We start from the raw sequence: 22824 nt of genomic DNA, 5'->3' as shown, positions 1-22824 counted from the left end.
TGTTCAGAGTCTCTCTTGATGCTGAACCTGTGTGTAATTTATGACTCAGAAATTCCATTCCTAAGTATCTGCCCAACAGAAATTCACCCATATGTTCACCAAAAGCACTTGCAAAAACCTTATAGCTGCACTGTTCATAACAGCCCCAGACTGGAAAGTACTCAGATCTCATTTAGAGTTAGATGGGTAAACAAATTGCTGCATATTCATACAATATACAAACATCACACATCAATAAGAATCAACAGTGTGCAACTCAACACACCAACCTGGATGAAACACACACATGATATTGAACAAAGTGGAAACGAGACATGTAGGAGCACCAGACGGTGTGAGTGCATTTGTATGAAGTTCTGGAACAGGCACAGGTGATACGCGGTGTTGGAAGGCAGGACGCTGTTCATCTGTCTCGACCTGGAGAAAGAATGACAAGCAGGGGTGTGAGGGGCTCCTGGAGTCCTAGTAACATTCTCTTTCTTGATCTGCACTGGTCCCATAGGTGTATTTAGTTTCAGAGAGTTCTTTAGCCATACGCTTACCATTTGTGTTCTCCCTTCTGTGTGAGTCTCACGTTACATTAGGCTACACTAAAAGGTTTTCTTTAAAAAAAGATAGGCCCCAGGGCCCTTTTGAGTGAAATGCCCAGAATATGCCAATGGGCCTGGCTGCAATCCCACCTGACGGACACACCCAACACACTATATATGAACAAATCATTCATTGTTGAATGATAAATGAATGAACAAATTGGCAACCGCATGGAGCGTTGAACAAATGAATGGACTGAGGAATCATGAATCAACAAATGAGTGCAGTGACAAATGAAAGAACCATCAACAGAAGCAGAAACAAACCAAGGTTCGGATCGAGGGATGCATTAACATGTGATGACTGCATGAGTAAAACAAATGAAAGAAGCAACGAATGAATGACAAATACCAGTCAAAGAGGCAAATGAATGGGTATTAAAAAACAATAAGCGAAAGAGTAATTGTGCAAATGCATAATGCTTACGTGGACACATGGTTCGATGCGTTCCTGCTGGACATGAGGGGATGTCATTCCTAGAGCAGAAAACTCCCACCTCGGAGGAAAGTGTCTCCACTCAGACCTCTGGGACCCAGCTCTTAGCAAATCAGCATGTTCTCCTTCCAGTGAAGGTGCCTAAAGTGACTTCAGTGCAGATGTAATAAGAGTATGATTGAGTAAATATCACAAATGCCGCAGAGTATGCCGTGCCCTCCCCAGGATTAACTCGTGTTCTCTGGAAACAGCTAAATGGAACTGACTGCATTGTTTTGCCAATTATGTGGCAGATAATTACCTATTATGTAGCAGAACCCCAGGATGATTTTAATAATCGCTATTTAAACAACACATTTTTACTGCCTCCTTACAAATTAACCTCCAGGAAGTGTAATTAATGTCAGTATGGGAAAGTTGGCAGGGTGGCCTGGGAAAGAGGATGGGTTGAAGCTGTGGCTGCGATTGTCCTGTGAGACCCCGAGGCCACGTGATGCTAAGGCCAGAGCTCAGGTTGAGAACTCAAAAAACCTGGGTCCAGGACATCAGACAAGTCTCGCCCCATCTGAGCCTTGGTCACTTTGCCTGTTAAACTAGGATGATTCCCAAACTCACTAGGACATTAGAAGATCTGACCGCAGGCCTGGAACAGAGTCAGCGTTCATCACACAGACACCCCCACCAGGTCTCCACCATGATGGCACATCCTGCATTGTGGGATGGCAATGGGGTCTTTTCTTGACCTGTGCCCCCTCCCCAAACAGAGGGCAGGGACTGAGTCTCCCTTCTCAGTGAATCTCAGCACTGGCATGGAGCCTGGCACATAGTAGGTACTCAGTAAGCACTGGTTGAAAGAACAAATTAACCCCATCACATACTGTGTGTTTTGTAAACTGCCTTTATAAACACAATATGGTTTGAAAGACACATGGCCACTCACCAAATGCTCCTCCGTCTGCTCGTGGTTGTCCAGATCCCTCCTCACTCCCAGCGCATCCGTCCTTCCAATTTACTCCCTCGGAATCTGCCTCCCTCGGCATCTCTCCCACTTCTGTCTGATGCCTCTAGCAGCTGTGAGCCTAGAGAAGGTAGAAAAGCCATTTGGACTGTGATGAAATACCTATCGCCAGGCTCTGAATGAGGGGCCAGGAGCTGTGCTTTGAGGAAATAAGATGTGTCTGGGTGTCCACACTGACCCTGACATGGGGCCAGCATGAAAAAGAGGTCAGCTTGCAGAGTGACCTCAGAGCCCAACTCTTTCCCTGACAACAGGGACCCAGTCCCACAGGGGCTGCCCCAAGAATGGAGGTCCCTTGACCACAGACTTGATTCGTCCCTGCCATCCATTATGCAGGGTGAACGCCGTGCGACCAGCTAATCTTTGCAACTTGGGAACTTCTGCCTGCTTCCAGAAGAGAGAGCAAGCTGGAGAAGGGCAGCCCCAGAGTGGGGCAGGACTCCCCTTCTCAAGTTTGCCACATTCTTCAAATTGTCCCTGATCACCGCAAATTGCTCTTGGAAGAAGTTCTAGAAAGAAAAGAGAAATAGAAGTGGCTTCTATGAAATGAGATCAAACTCCTTTTACACAATTAAAAGGGCATTTAAAGACCTTTTCACACTGGTAGATTCGTCAATTAAATGATTGGAGGTTTCCAGTTGTTGGTTTCTCAGATGTCCGTCCTTGGAAGAGTCTAACCTGCACAGGCAAGGAAACAAATACCCACCCTGTTCTCAATGGCACAGGATCCCTTTCAAGGACAAAGTCCAGAGAAGGACACAGAGATGATTAAGGGGGAAAAGCCAGTTAGTCCCATAGGAGGAAAGATTGAAAGCAGCATAATGATATTATTTATTATGTAAACTTAATGAATAAGTGTCATATTGATTGAGACATTTCTATGTACCAGGCACTGCTCTGTGCATTCATGTATTTCATCTTCATAACAAACCCGTGAGGCAAGTATCATTTTTATCCCCATTTTACAGATGAGAAAACTGAGACACAGGAGTTGAATGGATTAAAGGAAGGGGAAGTGGCAGTGTGCGTGCCCAGACTTGAGAGTCAGGCAAGTCAGAGTTCACATCTCTCTCCACTGGGTCCCTCACCAGCTATGTGGCCTTGAAAGAGTGAGTGCATGTCTCTAAGCCTCCATGTTCGCCTCTGTAAAATGAGGAATAGGATATGACCCCAGCAGGACCTGGAGAGATGATATGCTCATCTCCTCCCCTGAGTTGGAGTCAATGCTGACACTCTGCCAGTTGGTGGCAGGCACATTCAGGCCCGAGCACACCCAGAGGAGGACACCAGTTCCCTAGCAAGAGGTAGTCTAGCTGATCTACCTGCTGAGGACTGCACTTGGTCTGTGGGACATACAGAAGGTGCAGAGATCTATAATCCCAGCAGCCTTTCCAGAGCCTAAATCCAATCCCAGCAGGGAGTGGTGGACACTCAGCACCTATTCTGAAAATCTTTTTAGCAGAAGAGCTGAGTGCCACAGTCAGGCATAGAGTCTTGGGTAAACATGTACAGATTCTCCAATTAAATTCCACACTTCGAAGATGGCCGATCACTAGCAGCTCAGGCTTGTAGCTCCCAGTGAAAGTGCAGAGAACGAGAGAACACCACACTTTCAGACGAATTTTTGTTGCTCATGGACCAGGAGATTCCCAGCAGAGGAGCCCCATGGGTCGCCAGCGCGATTCTTGTGGCCAGCATGGTGGTTTTGCCGGCACCCCAGAGTGGCAGTTCTCAGTGCAAAGTAAACGGGACTGGGTCCCCTTTTGGTTGACGTTTGGAGCTCTGGGAAGGCAGAATCACCCATTCAGCTGATTGAAAAAGGGACTCAAGAAGGAAGTCAGACCAGAGACTCCTGGCCAGAAAAGCACCAAGAATCTTGATACCACTGTTTTACCCGGCGCAGTGGGTTGGTCAGATTTCGGTGCTGGGAATCAACAAGTTGGACGTCCACTCGAGACCTAATTTGAAGGTCAGTAATTACAAAGATGACAGGTGGATAAATTTACAATGACGGGGAGAAACCAGCATAAAAAGGCTGAGAATACTCAAAATCAGAATGCCTCTCCCTCTACAGAGGATCACAGTTCCTCATCAACAAGGGAACAAGGCCTGATGGAGAACAAGTGAGTTCCAATGACAGAATTAGGCTTCCGAAGGTGGATAATAAGAAACTTCTGTGAGTTAAAAGAACATGTTCTAGCCCAATGTAAAGAAACTAAGAACCTTGAAAAAAGGTTTGAAGAAATCCTAACGAGAATAGACAATCTAGAGAGGAATATAAGTGAATTAATGGAACTGAAGAATATAATACGAGAACTCTGCGAAGTATGCACAGGTTTTAACAGTTGAATTGATCAAGCAGACGAAAGGATATTAGAGGTCGAAGACCAACTTAATGAAATGAAACAAGAAGACAAGATTAGAGAAGAAAAAGTAAAAAGGAATGAGCAAAGTCTCCAAGAAATATGGGACTGTGTGAAAAGACCTAATTTACATTTGATAAGTGTACCTGAATGTCATGAAGAGAATGAATCCAAGCTGGAAAATATTCTTCAGGATATTATTCAGGAAAACTTTCCTAACCTAGTAAGGCAGGACAATACTCAACTCCAGGTAATACAGAGAACACCACAAAGATATTCCTCAAGTAGAGCAACCCCAAGACACAGAATTGTTAGATTCACCAGGGTTGAAATAAAGGAGAAAATTCTAAGGGCAGCTAGAGAGAAAGGTAAGGTTACCCATAAAGGGAAGCCTATCAGACTCATGGCAGATCTCTCAGCAGAAACCCTAGAAACTAGAAAACAGTGGGGATCAATATTCAATATCCTCAAAGAAAGGAATTTTCAACCCAGAATCTCATATCCAGCCAAACTAAGCTTTATAAATGAAGGAAAAATAAAATTTTTCACAAACAAGCAAGCACTCAGAGATTTCATCACCACCAGGCCGCTTTACAAGAGTTTCTGAAGGAAGCACTACACACAGAAAGGAACAACCAGTATCAGTCATCCCAAAAACTTACCAAAAGGTAAAGAGTATCTCCATAATGAAGAATCTATATCAACTAATGGGCAAAATAGCCAGCTAGCATTAAATGACAATATTAAACTCACAAATATCAATATTAATCCTAAATTTAAATGGATTTAATGCCCCAATCAAAGACACAGACACGCAAACTGAAAAAAAGTCAAAACCCATCGGTACATTGTATCCAGATCCATCTCATAAGCAAGGACACATAAAGACTCAAAACAAAAGGTTGGTGGAAGACTCACCAATCAAATACACAGAAAAAAAAATAGGAGTTGTAACTTTCATCTCTGACAAAATAGACTTTAATAGTAACAAAGACTAAAAGAAACAAAGAAGGACATTACATAATGGTAAAAGGATCAATGCAACAACAGGAGTCAGTGATCATAAATATATATGCACCCAATATAGGGGCACCCAGTTACATAAGACAAGTTCTTAATGACTTATAAAGAGACTTGGACTCCCGCACAATAATAGCAGGAGACTTTGACACCACATTGTTAATATTCAATGGATCAATGAGATAGAAAATTAACAGGGACATTTATGATTTGAACTCAGACCTGGAACAAGTAAACTCAGTGAATATTTATAGAATTCTTCACCCCAGGTCCACAGAACATACATTTTTTTAGTATCACATTACACCTATTTTGAAAGTGACCACATAAATGGAAGCAAATCACTCTTCAGCATTTGCATAGCATTTCAGATTTAAATGAAATATTGGTTGGCTGTTTGTTATTTTCTTTCCTTATTCCTTCCTGTCTCCGCTGTTAAGCACAATTATTGGCATAAAAGAGGTTTTTAATACCTACTTTTAGATTGCATTTCAGCCTGGGCAATAGAGCAAGACTCCTGCTCTCTCTCCCCCTTTTCTCTTTCTCTTTCTTTCTTTCATGAAAAAAAATAAGAAGTGGGGAGGAAGAAAGGGGATAAGATGTGAATTCAGATTAATTTGTTCACGGATTAGAAGAGGCTGAGCTTCACAGGAAAGGATTTCAATGGCTTGGAAAGACAGGGAATCCCCCTCTTGGTTGTAAACAACAGAAACCCAATGCAGAGTTAGTTAGACAAAGAATTTACCAGCTTTAATAGCATCTATATAGTGATGATTTCCAAATTTACATTGCCAGATTACATAAATTAATAAATAAGTAGAGCTGCTGTTTGTGGCAGGCATGGTGGCTTCAGGTTACTTTGCAGAGCTGGAATGCTGGCCATGTTGGCTTCGAGGGCTTGCAGTCCCAACTGGGGTACAGTCGCAATTAGACACATATGAGTCTGGAAAACAAACTCATATATATCCAATTGCCTAGTGGATATCTTTATTTGGATGTCCAAAAGGCAAATCAACATGGCCCAAACTTGTTCCTGATCTTCCCTTTCCAATTCCCCCTCACTAAAACTACTCCTCCTATCATTTCCTCAAAAAAGAATTCCACACTTCTAAAAAAAAAAAAAAAAAAAAAAAAAAAAAAAAAAACACGTATAGAGCAGAGTGTCTGGATCATGTAGATGCATGTTAACTTAAAAAAAAAAAAAAGGCCAGCCACAATAACTCAGGCCTGAAATCCCAGCACTTTGGGAGGCCAAGGCGGGTGGATCATGAAGTCAAGAGTTCAAGACCAGCCTGACCAACAGTAAAACCCTGTCTCTACTAAAAACACAAAAATTTGCCAGGCATGGTGGCACGTGCCTGTAATCCCAGCTACTCAGGAGGCTGAAGCAAGAAAATCACTTGAACCCAGAAAGCAGAAACTACAGTGAGTTGAGATTGCACCATTGCACTCCAGCCTGGGCAACAGAGTAAGACTCATCTGAAAAAAAAAATTGCCACACTGTGTTCTGTAGTCTAACATTTTCTATTCCCACCAGCAATGTATGAGGAGTCAGTTCTCCCACATTCTCACCAATACCTGTTATTTTCAGTCTTTTTAATTTTAGTCAGTCTGGTGGGTGTAGATGGCACCTCATTGTAGCTTTAATTTGCATTTCTTTGATGACTAATGATGTTGAGCATCTTCTCTTGATTTATAGGCCATTCATATATCTTCTTTTTTGATTATTTTAATGAAAAACACATTTGCATTCAAACTGAAATTATATTGTCAACAGTTAATTATCACTTGTCAAACAAGTGTGTGCCCAGATTGTGGGTTTCGTTTTCACGTAGGTTTGTAAATGCCTCATTCCTCTTATTTGACAAGGCCTCTCTGAGCAAAAGACATTCATTGTTGGAAATGATGCTTTTTTTTTTAAAGGAGTTTTAAAAATAAATAGGTTTGCCTGGTGTCTGAGTCAGGGCTCTTTGCAAGTAATAGGAAACCATTCATTCCAGCTTAAGGCAAAGAAAAATTGTGTGTGGAGGGGTATTATGCCAGGCTGGAGGAGGGCAGGGGTAAGGGGAAATCTCTAATGGAACTTACAGAAGACTGGCCTACCAGAGCCTGGAACCAGGACCTGAAACCCCAGCTGGGACCCCAGTCAGCCACTCACCCGCCCACCCCACCCTGCAGCTCATCTCCACTTCTCTCTGAGCATCTGTTTCATTCTCTCTACAGCTTGTCTTCCCTGATTCTCTGCTGTCACCAGAATGACCCTTCCCCCTCCCTTGAAATCACACATCCTCAGGTAAAGGGTGGCAGAAAATGACCCAAGAGGTGAGTCATACCCTTGTTTGGCTGCTGATCTGATGCCCTAGCAAATCCTTAGCCTGACAAATCTGTACCTGTCACCCGGGCCAAGTCCTGGCTGGCTCATTTGTGCACATGCTCACGTGCTACATATCGTCACACATCTAGAGCACTTTACTCTTGGCCAGGGACCCAGAGAGGGCCAGCCTGTGGGTTCAGGCCGGCCGGGGAAGGGCAGGAATAAGGAGCTCAGGGCAGGGAACTCCTCAGGGCTGAGAGAGCAGAACGCATTCCTGACTCCTCAGAGGGTGATAATGGCAGCACTGGCCAGGTACTCAGATCAACCCCATGGGTGGGAGGGAGAGAGGGTGCTGACATTCACAGCACCCCAATCCCCTCTGCCTGACAGGCTCACATCTCCTGCAGATCAGGCTTTGAAAGCTACTTCTGCCTCTGACGTTGGCCAAGTGAACATGTGCCTGCCTGTAATGTGAATTCATGCATATGCATTCCTGTGTGCATGTGTGTGCATGGAGTGCTTGTCATTGTGTCTGTCTGTGTATGGTGGATGTTTATGTGGATGTATGTGTCTGTGTCTGCGTAAATCTGTATGTGTCTGCATTGTCTGTGTATGCACTAAACATATCTGCACACCTATATACACATTCAGAGGGTTCTAGGTGAAGGCCCAGGGATTCTTCAAAACTCAGTACCCAGCAGAACCCAGGCTCCAGCCCCTGAGCTCCCGGTACAGGACTCTCTCCACTGTCCATGCAGCCCCCACTGCTATGACAGAAGAGGACTCTCCACCCAGACCACCTTTCTCTCCATCTCCAGCTGCAATCGACATAAATGCTGCTCTAATTTCTCCTCACTTTCAGTAATTTACAAAATGGTTTCATTTGTTCCTGGCAAAATGGTTTCATCGGCTCCTCGTCACTTTCAGTAATTTACAAAATGGTTTCATTGGTTCCACAGAGTCAGCTCCGCTGCGTTTCTCCTGGAGGATCTTTCAGAAGATGAAATGGCAAACTGTTGCCTTGTGGTTAAGCAAAAAGTGGTAAAAAAGACTAAAGCATCGTGTGGGGGCGGGGGTGGATGGAGGTGAGAAAGGTGTTCATGGAGCATGAGAGTGATTACAGGGAGATGATGTGAGCAAGTCATTTAAGCAAATTCTTCACTAGTAGTTCCATCAGTAATAGACCAGCCTCATCATCTCCTGTGACAGCATTTTTTTTCCCTTTTCTCCATCCAGCCCAGAGCCTGTCAGCCCAACAACTGCTGCCCAGGAAAATGGGGCTGACACCGGTAGAAAACCCAGAGATCATTTAATGTAAAACCAGACATGATCAGAGCCCTCCATTCAGCTGTGGAATGTGGAACTTCCATCCAGAGATGCAGGTCTTGGCCATGCAGGGGGTGTGGCTAAACTTTCCCCAAATGCTTTGGGTAGGAGGCCAAGGTCAGTGACTCTGCCCACACTGACTCTTCACTGCCCACTTCCCTGCTCCTCCTCTCTTGCCCCCTAGACACTGGCTGGTCCCACAGTCTCTCTCAGGACAGGAGACAGATGGCTGTTCTTGCTTTTACTTTCAGCCTAGCATTTTTGCACGGATGACTTTCACAACTTTCATCCTGATTTGATGAGCACCTGGGAATTTGGTGCCACTCCCTTCTTCCACCCTTGGGAGGTGCCCAACTCCCTCCACGTGTCCCTGAGATGTCACAAGGTACACACAGCAACACGAGGAAGGAGAGCCTGGGCAGTACAGGGAAGGCACCACTAGCCCTGCCTCTGCCCTGCTATGTGACACCACCCACTGCCCCCCACCTGGATAAGGATGGTTCTAGCAGCTGGTAAACCCGACAAGGTCTGCACTTTACAAAGCCCCTTGCAGATCCTGTTTCCTGAAGAGTGAATAGAACAGAGAGCATCATGGCCTTTGTTCTGCCGGGGTGGACTCAGGCTTGAGAGGCACCTGGCCCAGCCGAGTTACAGCCAGTGCACAGACAGTGAAATTCCTGAACCCGGAGCCCAGGCACTCCCCACTTGGCCTGCAGAGCTGCTGTGAGGGACTTTCCTGCTGACCCAGCGACTGTGCTGGTAAAAGGAGCAAGTGCTTTGATCATTCACAACCTTCCGTTAACCAGGAAGGCTATTCACTCCATATATCTTAACCATAGGTAGTTTCTATAAATTCATACTGTTTTACCAACATCTCCTATTGGAGGCTATTCTAACAAAGTAGAAATGTAGAAGACTAAAGAATCAAAATACGTATTGCAGTGTTACAACAGTAAAAAACATAACCATCCAAATTACATAAATAGGAGATGATTAAATAAATTATAGAATACTCATCACATGGACAATTTCCTTGAATACACAATGCATTGGAAAACTGATCAGCCTGGAGTGTCAGGTGGGAAAGCCTCAGATCTGTGTCTGCACGTGGGAGGACACAGCTGGGTCCACCAATGTCCACTTCTTTTTCTGGGCCCGGAGGAGAATGGCATCTCCCACGGCTTTCACATCAGGGTGGCTGTAAGAATTGCACTGGTCAATCGATCATGAATAGAGGTGGCAAGTGTCCCTTCCAGGTGGGAGCATCTGAGTCAGCATCTGAGCGCTCAGCTCCCCTGTCACGGTGACTCTAGAAGCACATGTGGAGATGCCGGCATCCTCAGTCGGTGGAACCTCCGTCGGTGGCAGTCCCTGCATCTGTGATGACCAGGCCCTCCCTGCTGACCACTGAGGACATGTAGCAAGAGTAGGAAATGATGTTTGTTGTTTTGGGGGCTTGCTTATTTGTGTATCATATCCTAGTCTATCCTGACAGCTTTGCCAATGGGAAAGCAATTATGAAAATATATACTTGTATATGAAGAGAAAAAGAAGAAAGATGTTAATCAGGAAAAACTACTGTCTTTGGAAGGCAAGACACAAGATGAGTTCTATACGCTCTTACATACATGCCTGCATGTGCCAAACGCCTCATAGTCAGGATGCCTGGCTGTGTTAAGGGGAATGATCAGTGTCATTCACGAGAACACCTGGGTCCTGGCCGAGGCCGTCCTCATCCCAGGCTGCGTTTTCCTCTCCTTCATCTCAGGCTCCTGGTCCACTTAGCATCTGTCCCACCCAATAAGCCCTTTATTATAGATCGTTTTGTTCTCGTCTGCCCTGCATAATTTAGCACAGTCATATACTGTCTTATTGCCAAATGTTTAATTTAGTGTCTTTTGGCCTCAGTTTCTTCATCTCAAAGCTCAGTGGTGGTAGAAAAGGAGATCTTCAGAAGCCCCTCAGTGCCAACGTTCCTTTGGGGCCAGGAAGAATCAAAGCTAGCACTGGCTTGGCACTGTGTGCCAGGCACGTGCTAAGTACTTTTTCTGCATTAGTTCACTTAGTTATTTCAACAGCTCCATGGAGGAGGTCCTATTGTTATCCACCCCTGTCACCTATTTTACAGATGAAGATGCTGAAGTTCAGAAAGGTTTAGAAACTTGTCCATGGTCACACAGCTTAGAAGCAGTGGGCTGGACCTTGAACCCAGGCAGTCTGCTCCAGGTCCCTGCTCTTCCTGCTCTGGTGAGTGTTAAGCCTTTACTATGCCCAGACCCTGTGCTTGATGCATGAAGGGGCTTGATGCATGAAGACAAGATGGGGTGCTTGTCTGCAAACAAAATAACACCAACGATGATGATGATGAAAGTAATGATGATGATGATGATGACGATGATGATGATGATGAAAGTAACAATGATGATGATGACGATGATGATGATGACGATGATGACGATGATGATGACGATGATGACGATGATGATGATGATGACGATGATGATGATGAAAGTAACAATGATGATGATGACGATGATGATGAAAGTAAGGATGATGATGATGACGATGATGATGATGATGAAAGTAACGATGATGATGACAATGATGACGATGATCATGATGATGAACGTAACGATGATGATGACAATGATGACGATGAAGACGATGATGATGACGATGATGATGATGATGACGACGATGATGATGAAAGTAACGATGATGAGGATGAAAGGAAGGATGATGATGATGACAATGATGATGATGAAAGTAACGATGATGATGATGATGATGAAAGTAACAGTGATGATGATGATGATGAAACGATGTCAGCCGGCAGGCACTGGGAGCTCTCTCAGGTCCTGGAGTCCCCACAGCATCCTATGCAGCAGAGGCTCCCAGTCTCCACGTTAAGGATGAGGCTCCGAGGAACAGAGAGACCCTGTGTTTTGTTCAGAGTCCCACCCCCAAGTACACACTGAAAGTGTCATTTGAGCCAGGAATGTGCCTCCAGCTGATGTACCTTCGTGAAGTCCTCACATTAACCCTATGTGCTCAGTATTATTGTGCCAATTTACAGAGGGAAAAACCAATGGGGTTCACAAAGGTTAAGCCACCTGCCCAAGACACACATTGAGTGAGTGTTGGAGGCTGAGCCTGAACCTGGGTCTGCGCACTCCAGGGCCCATTTTCTTCCCACTGCTCCAATGGTGAGAAGCCGAGAGGGGCCGCTTGAATGCTCTTGGGGAGAGAAATCACACGCTGTGACGCAACAAGATAGCAACAATAACAGAATCCTCACTGAGCTCGTTACCTGTGTTGCTACATTTAATCCACCCCATAGGTAGATGCCATTATTATGTTCAACTCACACTGAGGGGACTGAGCTCAGAGAGGTGAAGTAACCTTCATGAAGTCTCAGAAGGGACATGGAAGAGGCAGGGCTGGAAACCAGGGTTGACCAGGTTGCGATCCAACCATTGGGTACTATGGTTAGTACTGTAGTGTGGTACGATACTGCGCCTGGGGCTCAGGGATCATTAACAGAGACTGGGCCTCCTCCACTGGGGTTTGGAACCAGAATCTAAAATCCTGAGAAGAGGCCTGCAGAGATAAAAGGTCTGATGCTGTCCTGAGAGCAGAGGAGAAAGAGAACATGAAGACTCTGGGTAGGAAATGGAGGGGAAGCCAGGAACCCAAACAGCCTAGGTGGGCTCCCTGCAGAGCCCAGGGGGAATAAGCCAGCCCTGCTTGAGAGGGGCTGCACCCTCTGCCCATGGGAGTAAAACCGCCTTTGCAGAATTAAGACTGAGACAGTGAATGAGATCTCACTTAATCGACTCCATGTTGCTTCTAACCTCCAAGCTCTCCTTGTTCATGCCTGGGCATAAACTGAACTGACTTTGGGAGAAACTTAGTCTTTAGTTTAGAACAAAGACGGTAACAGGCCTTTCCTATGTCAGGCCTCCTTGCCTGGGGACTAGATTGCCTGAGTAGGACTAACCTTAGCCACAAGATTAGAAATCACAGTTTAGGAGTCATGCAGCTGGAGCCTACAAGATTCTGACCTTCCCTAAACTGCTCATGAGATCAATGCTTGCGATATTTTGCAGATCCTGCACCTGATGGATCAGCTGGCACCTCCTAGATCAATCAACTGGCTCATCTGATCTTGTGCCCTCCCCACCCAGGAACTGACTCAGCACAGGACAGCTTTAACTCCCTATGATTCCATCCCTGACCAATCAGCACTCCTGGCTCACTGGCTTCCTCCCACCCACCAAGTTATTCTTAAAAACTCTGCTCCCTGAATGCTTAGGGGAGACTGATTTGAGTGATAAAAACACTTCTCCTTCACAGCCTGCTCTGGGTGAGTTACTCTTTCTCTATTGCAATTCCCCTGACTTGATGAATCGGCTCTGTCTACGCAGTGGGCAGGGTCAACCCCGTGGGGGGTTACAGGGGCCTGGGATGAGTCACTGCATAACTGTGGCCAGTGCTGTCCACAAATTGGAAACCTGTCAGGCACAGCCAGGGTGACCAGTGGTCTACTCATTGAGCAAGGCTCTGACTCAATGTCAGTACTACATCCAGCGAGAGTTGATGGCCCAGCAGAGTCATTCTAATTGCCATGGTCATGACTAAGAACGTTATGTGACAGCCACAAACTCAGAAAGTCTGAAGTGGGCCCCAGAGTGGACCATGGACACGATTTAAAGGAAAGTATTGGGGAAGTAACTGGAAGCCTTGGGGAGACTGAAGTTGGGGGGACTCAGTGTCCACACCAGAGGTGGGAGAGGGTCACTTCACAGGGTCACAGAAGGCTGCATTCACCAAGGGGGACTCAGAGGATGTTGAAACAAATCTGAATAACAAAATGTTATAATCTTCAAAGATTCTAAATAGAGGATAAAAAGAGAGTAAAATAGCCAAAATCAAAGTGAGTTTCACAAAACAAGAATATAGTTGGAGGTAAGAATGGGACAATGTTGGACACTTAGAACGCTTGCATCACAAGATCTTGGAAACAGGCTGTGAACATCTTGTACTCAGAGAAACCCAGGCAGTGTGAGGTCAGGGGGACTGAGGGGCTTGAGAGGAGACCAGGTCTGCCTGTTCTTCTGCCCTTCCATCCACCTAACTAACCATCTCACCTGGCCTGGAAAGACGCCTCCAAGATCATCCAGACCAGGAGTCTGGGACAGAGGCTCTGAAGGCTGAAGAAGGAAGTGTCACAGCAAGGAGTGGACCAGGCCTATCTGCGTCCACCCACAGTGCCTCCAGGTCTCTCTGCTACTGCGACCCCGCCATCGGCACACTGACCACTGTGCAGCATCACCATGTATCTAAGCCTGTCTCCCTGATGAAGCTGAGAAAACACGGACCCTCCCTCCTTGTTTCTCTTTGCTTCCCTGGCCCTCAGCATGGGACCCACAGATGACCAAGAGGCATAGATGTAAGTGATTGGAAAGACATCCTCTCTGGGCAGATCAGTTCACCTGCCAAGCCTTTGCCCATATTGTCCCCAGGTGCCAGCGAGGCCCTGCTCTCACTTCCTTCAGTCCTGCTCAACATCCCCTGCAAGCCAGGTTTGCTCTGATCCCCTCCATGAGCTAATCCCGGTCCATCATTCTCTCCTCCAGCCCACGTTGGGTTTCCTCACATGTTCGTCACCACCCCCTGTCACTGCAGCACCAGCCCAAAGTCATTAACGATTGCTTAAGTTGTTACAGGTGGCACAAAGGCAAAACGGCCTGGGCATGCATCATGGGAAAAAGCTTTGCCCTGATTGTTACCACCACCTGCCTGGCAGACCAGCAGCACTGGCATCACCTGGGACTAGTTAAAAATGCCATCAAAGCTTGACTCAACCACCAGACCAGGGAGACAGGCTTGAGCGTCACCGCCTACCTCCTTGCCAGTGGACTTGCAATATGTTTTTCTTTTCTCAAAAGCTGGTGCCATAGTACTGGCTTCTGTGTGTGTCATAGTGAGCTGTAGCCCCTCCCTACTGGTGCTGTGAGCCCCTCTCTGCTGGTGTGGAGACAAGAAACTGTAGAAATAAAACACACAAGACACAGAGATAGAGAAAAGAGAGTTTGGGCCCGGGGTCTACTGCCAACCAAATCGCGGAACCCAGCCGTGGCCCCCGTGTCCACACACTCTGACTTTCATTGAGTACAAAGCTGGGGGCGTGGTAGGTAGGACGTGGCCTTGGTGGTCAGTGATAGGGTCAAGCACATTATGTGTCATATGGGTAGGGCCCAGCGCTTTCTAGTAGCCGAGATGAGGTGAGGAGCATAATGCGTCAGCACTTTTCCATACTTCCACATAAAGACATTAAGATTTATTTACTTTTACCGATTATCTCTTCTAAGAAAAAAGGGAACCAGGTGCAGAAGCGGATCATGAGAGTGGACGTGGGACGTGACCACTGAAGCACAGCTTCACTTGGAGACACTCGAGCCCCCGGATGTCTGCGGGCCTAACTGACAGCCGTCGGGCCTACCGCAGGAGCCTGGAGGAGCAGAGCTTTCTCCTCACTCCCCAGAGGAAGGAGAAGTCTCGGCCGTCTTGAACGTCTCCTTCCCTAGCTGGCTAAACAGCGGGCACTTTCCCAGCGCTGGCGCTGCCACACAGCCGAGGCGTCCTCCAGCAGCCCCCACATGGGCGTGGCACAGGGCTTAAAGCGTCTTGCCTTAGGGTCATTCCTTTCACAATGTCACCCCAGGTTCACAGCTCAAGACCTGAGAGGCATTAGTAAAAGAACTAAGATCACCTATGAATATTAATAACTAAGATTACCTATGAATAACTACTGTGGTTATATCTCTAGTTATTTTCTTCTTCACTGTTCATATGGAAATAGGCTGAGGCTTCTGACTCCTGCCTCAGCACTTATGGGGTCTTTTCCCTACAGTGAGCCAATTGCTCAGTTACCACTGTGGTAACCCAGATGGGACGAAACCTGCCCAAAGCACTGTACCCTCTCAGTGGGGTGCAGGCCCTCTTCACCAAGCCTCAGTGGCTACCTATGCGCTTGTCTAGAGGCTTGGCTGTGAGATCCTTGCTTCTCTGTCATGCCACTCCAGGCTCCTTGGTGCTACTTTCACTTTTGAGAAAAGAAACAGCTTTTGGATCAGACATCTTTTGAGTACGTAGCCTTGTTAATATGACCTTATATTTTAAATTGATTTGTTCGCATCATAAAGATTGTGGGTTACAGTCCCACCCTTGTCAGGTTGTGGGTTAGAGTCCCACACCCCAGGAAGACCTTGGCCAGGCTAGAGAGACCTAGCTGGCTTTGGGCTAGAGATCCAACAAATAAGGGTGATTCTAAAAGCTCTATCCACTGAGGCACTCGATTTGCTTTGCTTACATTTTTGGCATAAGACTGTGCAGCTTTTAAGGTGACTGCAATGGTTGTTGCTGCGGGGAGCTGCTTCCATATGTTTAAGCTGTGAGGGCCTAAAAGCTACAAGTGCTTTGTCGGCCCTGTTCCCTGATGGGATCTGCCCTGAACTCATTAATTCAACGGAAGAAACCGACTGAAAAAAACAGCTACGCGTATAAATGAAGTTGGTCTCCTCGTAAAATTCTATGGTGAGTTCCTATGATTTCGTTACTTTGGCATCCATTTTTTGGTCTTGGGTCTTCCTCTAGCACACCCAAGCTCCTCCTTTAAGGTGTTTGAACCCTCACTCTCTCTCTCCCCACTTTATGACATGGATTGCTACTCTGTTTCCTCTGGGGTTCAGTGAGGGCTGGGCCATGTGGGACAGGTAGAGTTTCACTTGTTCCACTTTCAAGGGCATAATTTGAATCCAGCTGTCCTTTTAGAATATTAAGTTTTGCCAGCTTTTTTTATTTTTGAGATGGAGTCTCACTCTGCCGTCAAGCTGGAGTACAACAGCACAATCTCAGCTCACTGCAATCTCCACCTCCCAGGGTCAAGCCACTCTCCTGCCTTGGCCTCCCAAGTAGTTGGAATGACAGGTACGTGATACCAAACCCAGCTAATTTCTGGGTTTTTCTGTTTTTTTTTTTTTTTTGAGACGGAGTTTCGCTTTTGTTACCCAGGCTGGAGTGCAATGGCGCGATCTCGGCTCACCGCAACCTCCGCCTCCCGGGTTCAGGCAATTCTCCTGCATCAGCCTCCCGAGTAGCTGGGATTACAGGCACGCGCCACCATGCCCAGCTAATTTTTTGTATTTTCAGTAGCGATGGGATTTCACTATGTTGGCCAGGATGGTTTTGATCTCCTGACCTTGTGATTCACCTGCCTTGGCCTCCCAAAATGCTGGGATTACAGGTGTGAGCCACCATGCTCAGCCAAGTTTTCCCAGTTTTATGGCTAGAGTTTTAAAATCAAGGCACTAGGGGTTTGTGTCTGTCTATATATGTCTCTATATTGTCTATGGGACCAAGTTGGCTTATAAATAAAGGAGTATTCGTAAATAAGTTAAAACACTTTTCAAATTAATATGATTTTAGATAAGTAAAGATTTAAAATTGTTGACAAATTAAAATGTCTTGAATTCAGACATTTTTGCCTGAGTCTTCTGGTCAGGCAGGTTTATTCTGTCTCTGCTAAATGTTTAAGTTCATAAAACTGTTGCTCACGTAGTACTTTTGATACTTCATTCCTTTATCAGGTCTTCTGATTATTTGGCAACCTGAGTCTGCTCTCTATCAACGAGTCTTTTCAAAATCTTTTGCTCAAAATAAGATCACAAATTATTGTCAAAGATGACATTTGCAAATTCTAAATTCAATCTTTATGTCCTCAGACTAACTCTTCGTATGTTAGGGCCCCTGGAAGCCCAGGAGAGAGATAGCAGGTTTATTTTGTGTGTTGGAATTGTGCAGAAAACATTTGGGTTATATTTGTATGACTTCATTCTTCCTCATCCGCAGTCCCCTGCAATGGCTCTACTATATGCCAGGTACTGTTGAAGGTGATCAGGAAGAGCATAAGACCCTCTCCCCAAAACTGGAGGCCTACCAATCAGGTAGGGTGGTCAGTCTTCCACATACCTGTCAAGGTACCCAATTTGGCATAGGAAATGCTCTTCCTCAGTTCCCCCTTAGCAGGACAATTCCCACTAAGACAAGTCCCTGTGGGTCTTGATAAACAAGGGGATTCTTATATATGAGCATTTCCCTTTTCAAATTCAGATTTATACGATTGAAAAAACAACATGTCTGCCTAATGAGATGATCCCCAAAAGATGAAAAGTTTGTTGACATTCACCTTTGCTACTGATAACTCCCGTTAGGCTGACATTCAGGTATTTACGAACACCCTCCTTACTCTGGAAAACATAGGATGATACTGGAAAAGGATCATCAGGAGGCCAAGAGGCTTCATTAATTATAACCTAACAATCCAATCAGAGCCCCAGCAATGCAGACCAAACCTAGGGCTGAGCCAGGCTGGAACCCCAGTGACCCCAGAGACAAGGCAAAGTTAAGCTATTAAAAAGAATGTTTAATAATTGGAATGCAGAAGAAGGTCCCAAAACTGAAGAGCCTAAATAAGGTCCAGGAAGTACAACGGGGACCAAAGGAAAATCCTCTGCCTTCTTGGGTGGGTTTTTGAAGCATACAGACAATATGCTGACATTGAACCAGAACAACTGCAGAACATGAGACTGGTTATATGACTTCTATAGTCAGAGTGCTCCTGACAAAGAGTAGGGGGGCTTTAGGGATGCCACTACCCACTGCCCCACAGGGCTATCCAAGGGAGAGAATACAGTCAGGGGTTCTTTCTTTCTGTTTCTGGTTGGGCCAGTAAAGCCCCTTCCTCGCCCCTCTTTTCCACTTATCACTAGAGACAGAAACTGAAAATCATGGCTTCAGGCTGCTAAAAGCCTAAAGCAAAATGAGACAGAGCAACAACAGAATAAGGTGGGTTGGACGAACCAGTGTCTAAAGTGTCTAATAGCCATGACCAAGTCCAGGAGAAGCAGAAACAGTAGGACACAAAAGAAGCTGCCCTGTTTGCTACAGCTTTCAACTGCCATCAATCAAGACGCAGTAAGGCACTTGCGGGGGGAAACAGACCACCACAGCTAAGCCCTCCCCCATCAGACCCCACCACTTGGCCAAAAGAGCCAGCCATCATTATGGTCACAGCAGCATCCATATTGTAAGCAAGAAGAATATCGGAAATGGGAATGCCCTAACCTCGCCTGATGAAAGAGGAAGGAACTTCCCACAGGTTAATCTACTAGATGCCACAGCTTGCTATTCGCAAACAAGGTGATGGGATCCAGGGGCGCCTATAGACTCAGCTCTGTCAACACTTCCCACAAGGGACCTCAGGTGATAATCACTGGGAAAGGCTCAGACACTTTTTAATTGGCACTGGGGGTACATATTCTATTCTAAACACCAGACAGGGACCTGTCTCCCCAAAGACTGTGGCTATTACTGATGTATGTGGCAAAACCTCCCATAAGTCCTTTCTTCAACTGATCAAATGCATCCCTGAGTTCTGAGTCCCAGGAACTGTTTGCCTTTGAATTCACGCATCAGAAATTAACGTGAAACAACAATATTATTGGACAGTCCTTCTACAAGGTTTCAAAAATGCCCCCACCATCTTTGGGGAAGCTTTAGCTAAGGACTTGAGAGAATCTTTCTCCAATATAGAGATGGTATCCTGATTTCCAGCAAAACTAAAGAAACCTCAGATCAAAACACAATTCTGACCCTAAATTTTCTGCAGACCAGAAATACAAAGCTTTTAAGAAAAAGGCACAGTTATGCAATCAACAATAAAGTGTTTGGAGTCTGAGCTATCTAAAGGGCAAATAATTTTTTGCCATTTTGAAGGGAGGCCCTAGCTAGAGTTGGCTATACCCACGACCAGAACAAGGATGAGGGTTCTTGGGAATTACCAGGTTCTGTTGTATCTGGATTCCTCACTTTGGACTTATAGCAAAGCCTTCATATGAAGCCCTCAAAGAAAATGATAATGAGCCATTAAATTAGACTACAGCACGCTATAGGACATTCTGCAACATAAAGGAAAGGCTCCTAACAACCCTGTCCCTTTGTCTCCCAAATATAAGAAAGCCATTTGATCTTTTGGTGCATGAACAGCAAGGTGTAAGTCTTTGAGTACTGGCACGAAATTTAGATAGCACCAAGAGGCCTGGTGTAAACTTTTCTAAACAAGGGTAGCCGGTTTGTCTTCAAGCAGTAGCTATAACCTGTGATCTCTTACAAGAAGCTGAAAAATCCACTTTGCACTTTGAGCCAGCCTACCACATAGCACACCCTGCACTATATACTGCCCCTCTTTGAACAAAAAGCAGGATATTATCTTACATCTACAAGAGTAGGGAAATACCAGGCTAGTCTACCAGGCAACCCAAATATAAAATTTAAGGTAGTGCTCACACTGAACCTAGCCACCATGCTTCCAAGTACTATAGAATAAATTGTTTGTGGTTGTGTACAAATAGTTGAAGCTTATTCTAGCAGACCTGATTTGACTAATCCGCCTTTGGAAGATCCAAACCTGAAGACGTTTATAGAGAGGAGCACCTTCTTGAACTGAAGACTAAAAAACTTAATATGCAATAGTGACTCTCCAGGAAGTTTTAGAAACTGAGAATCCCCCACCAGCTACCTCTGCACATACCTTGCAACCTTGAGACAAAGAAAAAGGTAACTATTTGCACTGACTTCAAATACGCTTTTGTGGTAGTGCATGTACATGAGGCCACCTGGAAGGAGAGAGGCTTTCTGACTTCAGGAGGAAGAAAGGAAAACATGAAACCAACTTAACCTGGGATAAAGTCTTGCCTACTGCCCTGCTTACAGTAAGATTAGCCCCGAGAAGCAAGCCCCAAGTGAGCACTTCCTCAAAACTGAATTTTGTTATAATTCCAAAAACAGTCATATTATAAAAGAATTAGGTACTGTAAACTATGTACAGTCTCTGGGTGCAACTTTGTCTATTATACATAAGTACGCGTCTAGCCATTTAACATTTCCTACAGATGTTCTTTTACATTGTCTAAGCCCAGGAGACTGAGTACCAATTACAGCCTAAACGAAATGGACTCTATGAAGTTCTTCTGGTGACCCGTCTGTCCAGCAAGTAGTTAAGCCCTGGGTTCACCATTCAGGAGTAAAGATAGTACCTGTTAATAGTTAAGACTCTCCTCACCCCCTATATAATCCCCACACAGGCTACACTTATCACAGACAACAGGGAACACAGGACGGCTGAGTCATCCAGACACCATATGGCTATGGCCTACAGATAGCACGGCCTACAGATGACTTCTCCATGCAGGAATATGCTTGTGAACTCCTAACAAAGTGACTCCTAAAGTTATTTTTCAAAAAAACAAAACAGTAAGACTTAAAGAGCTCCTGGATCTCTAGATAATGAAAAGTCATTCCCGTTTCTAAACCCAGACTCCACCTGATCAGATGGGAAGGCCAGAAGTAGATGGTAACTGAAGGAGACAGCTTACCCGAGATACCTGACCAGGCCTGTATTAATGCCATTAAGAATAAGATCTATTTTTGAGAGTCTTCTTATGTTAGGAATTGTGGTTCTATGTGTGCTGAGATTTCTTTTCATTCTTCTTAAGGTACAGATGGTGCAGAGCGATCTCATGTTTCCATCCCCCCTGCTCATTCCTCAAATCCACACCTGTGCCCCTTGGAAGCAGGAAGTAGCTAGAATGGTCATCACCCCATTTCTCTCAAAAGTGAGGAATATACAACAAAAAGGGAGGGGGGGATGTGGAACAGCAGGACCAGCTGAAACGCATCAACCATTGTCTTGTTATAGGTGATGCAGAGCAAAAGATTGCCTGGGCACATGTCATGGGAAAAAAGCTTTAATCGGATCATTAACAACCACCAGCCTGGCATATTGGCTGCACTGGCATCCCCTGGAGCTAGTTAGAAATCTCATAAAAGCTTGACCCACTCCCAGATCAGGGAGACAGACCTGAGCGTTGGCTTCTGTCTCCTTGCCAGTTGACTAACAACAAAGCTTTTTTCTTTTCTAAAAAGCCAGTGCCATAGTATTGGCTTCTGTGCCCATCAAGCAGCAAGCCCATTGCGTGGTAGCACCCCCATCCATCACTCTCTCCTCCTGCTTGTGCTAGGTTTCCTCACATCCCCCTAATCCATCACTAACTCCTCCTGCCCATATTGGGTTTCCTTGGGTTTTCATCATCATCTAGTATCTATCGGTTTGTCCGTCTTCCCTCCCAGGATGCCAGCCCCATGAGGGCCAGGATTGCTTTTCTTCATGGATGCATCCCCAGCGCTTAGAACAGAGCCTGGCACACAGTAGGTACTCAGCAATTATTGGGTAATTGAGTGAGTGAATGGACCTCAGTTCCTCCATCTGTAAAATAGAGATTGTGCTCTCCATGTTCTTCAGGGTCCCTTCCAAGTCCCTCCCACAAGGTCAGATAACTAGAGAAGCCAGGGGGGTCAGAAAGGCTGAGAAGGGCAGTGTTGGGTCAGGTCTTCATGGGTCCCACAATGCCAACAGTCAAGTCCTTCTTAGCAGCTCTGGGCTGCAGGTGGCGAGTCCCACTTAGTGCCCAAGTTCACATTGTGGTGCGCATCTCAAGTAGTTATTAAACTGTGTGTCTGCAAGTATACAATTTTGGAAGTGGATTTTGCATATTTTGGCAAATTTATAGATATGAAACATATTATCCATCGCTGGCATATGCTTATGTTCTATGTTAAATGTATATAATGTGTAT

The 22824-nt window shown here is 45.5% G+C and overlaps 1 long non-coding RNA gene across 1 annotated transcript in view; it reads right to left on the bottom strand.

Annotated features, from left to right (window-relative positions):
* Positions 1 to 269: 269 nt before the first annotated feature.
* Positions 270 to 22824, bottom strand: part of LOC118155381 (uncharacterized) — an 87970-nt gene continuing 65415 nt past the window's right edge. Inside the window, exons 2-4 of the long non-coding RNA XR_004745851.3 lie at positions 1967 to 2105; positions 1018 to 1176; positions 270 to 417 (exon numbers count right to left, since the gene is read on the bottom strand). This is a non-coding gene — a long non-coding RNA (uncharacterized LOC118155381). The remainder of the gene's footprint in view (positions 418 to 1017; positions 1177 to 1966; positions 2106 to 22824) is intronic.

This window comes from Callithrix jacchus, chromosome 7 (genome assembly GCF_049354715.1).
Source record: "Callithrix jacchus isolate 240 chromosome 7, calJac240_pri, whole genome shotgun sequence".
NCBI lineage: Eukaryota > Metazoa > Chordata > Mammalia > Primates > Cebidae > Callithrix > Callithrix jacchus.
The sequence above is the reverse complement of the archived record's forward strand: the minus strand, read 5'-3'. Positions and strand labels throughout refer to the sequence as shown.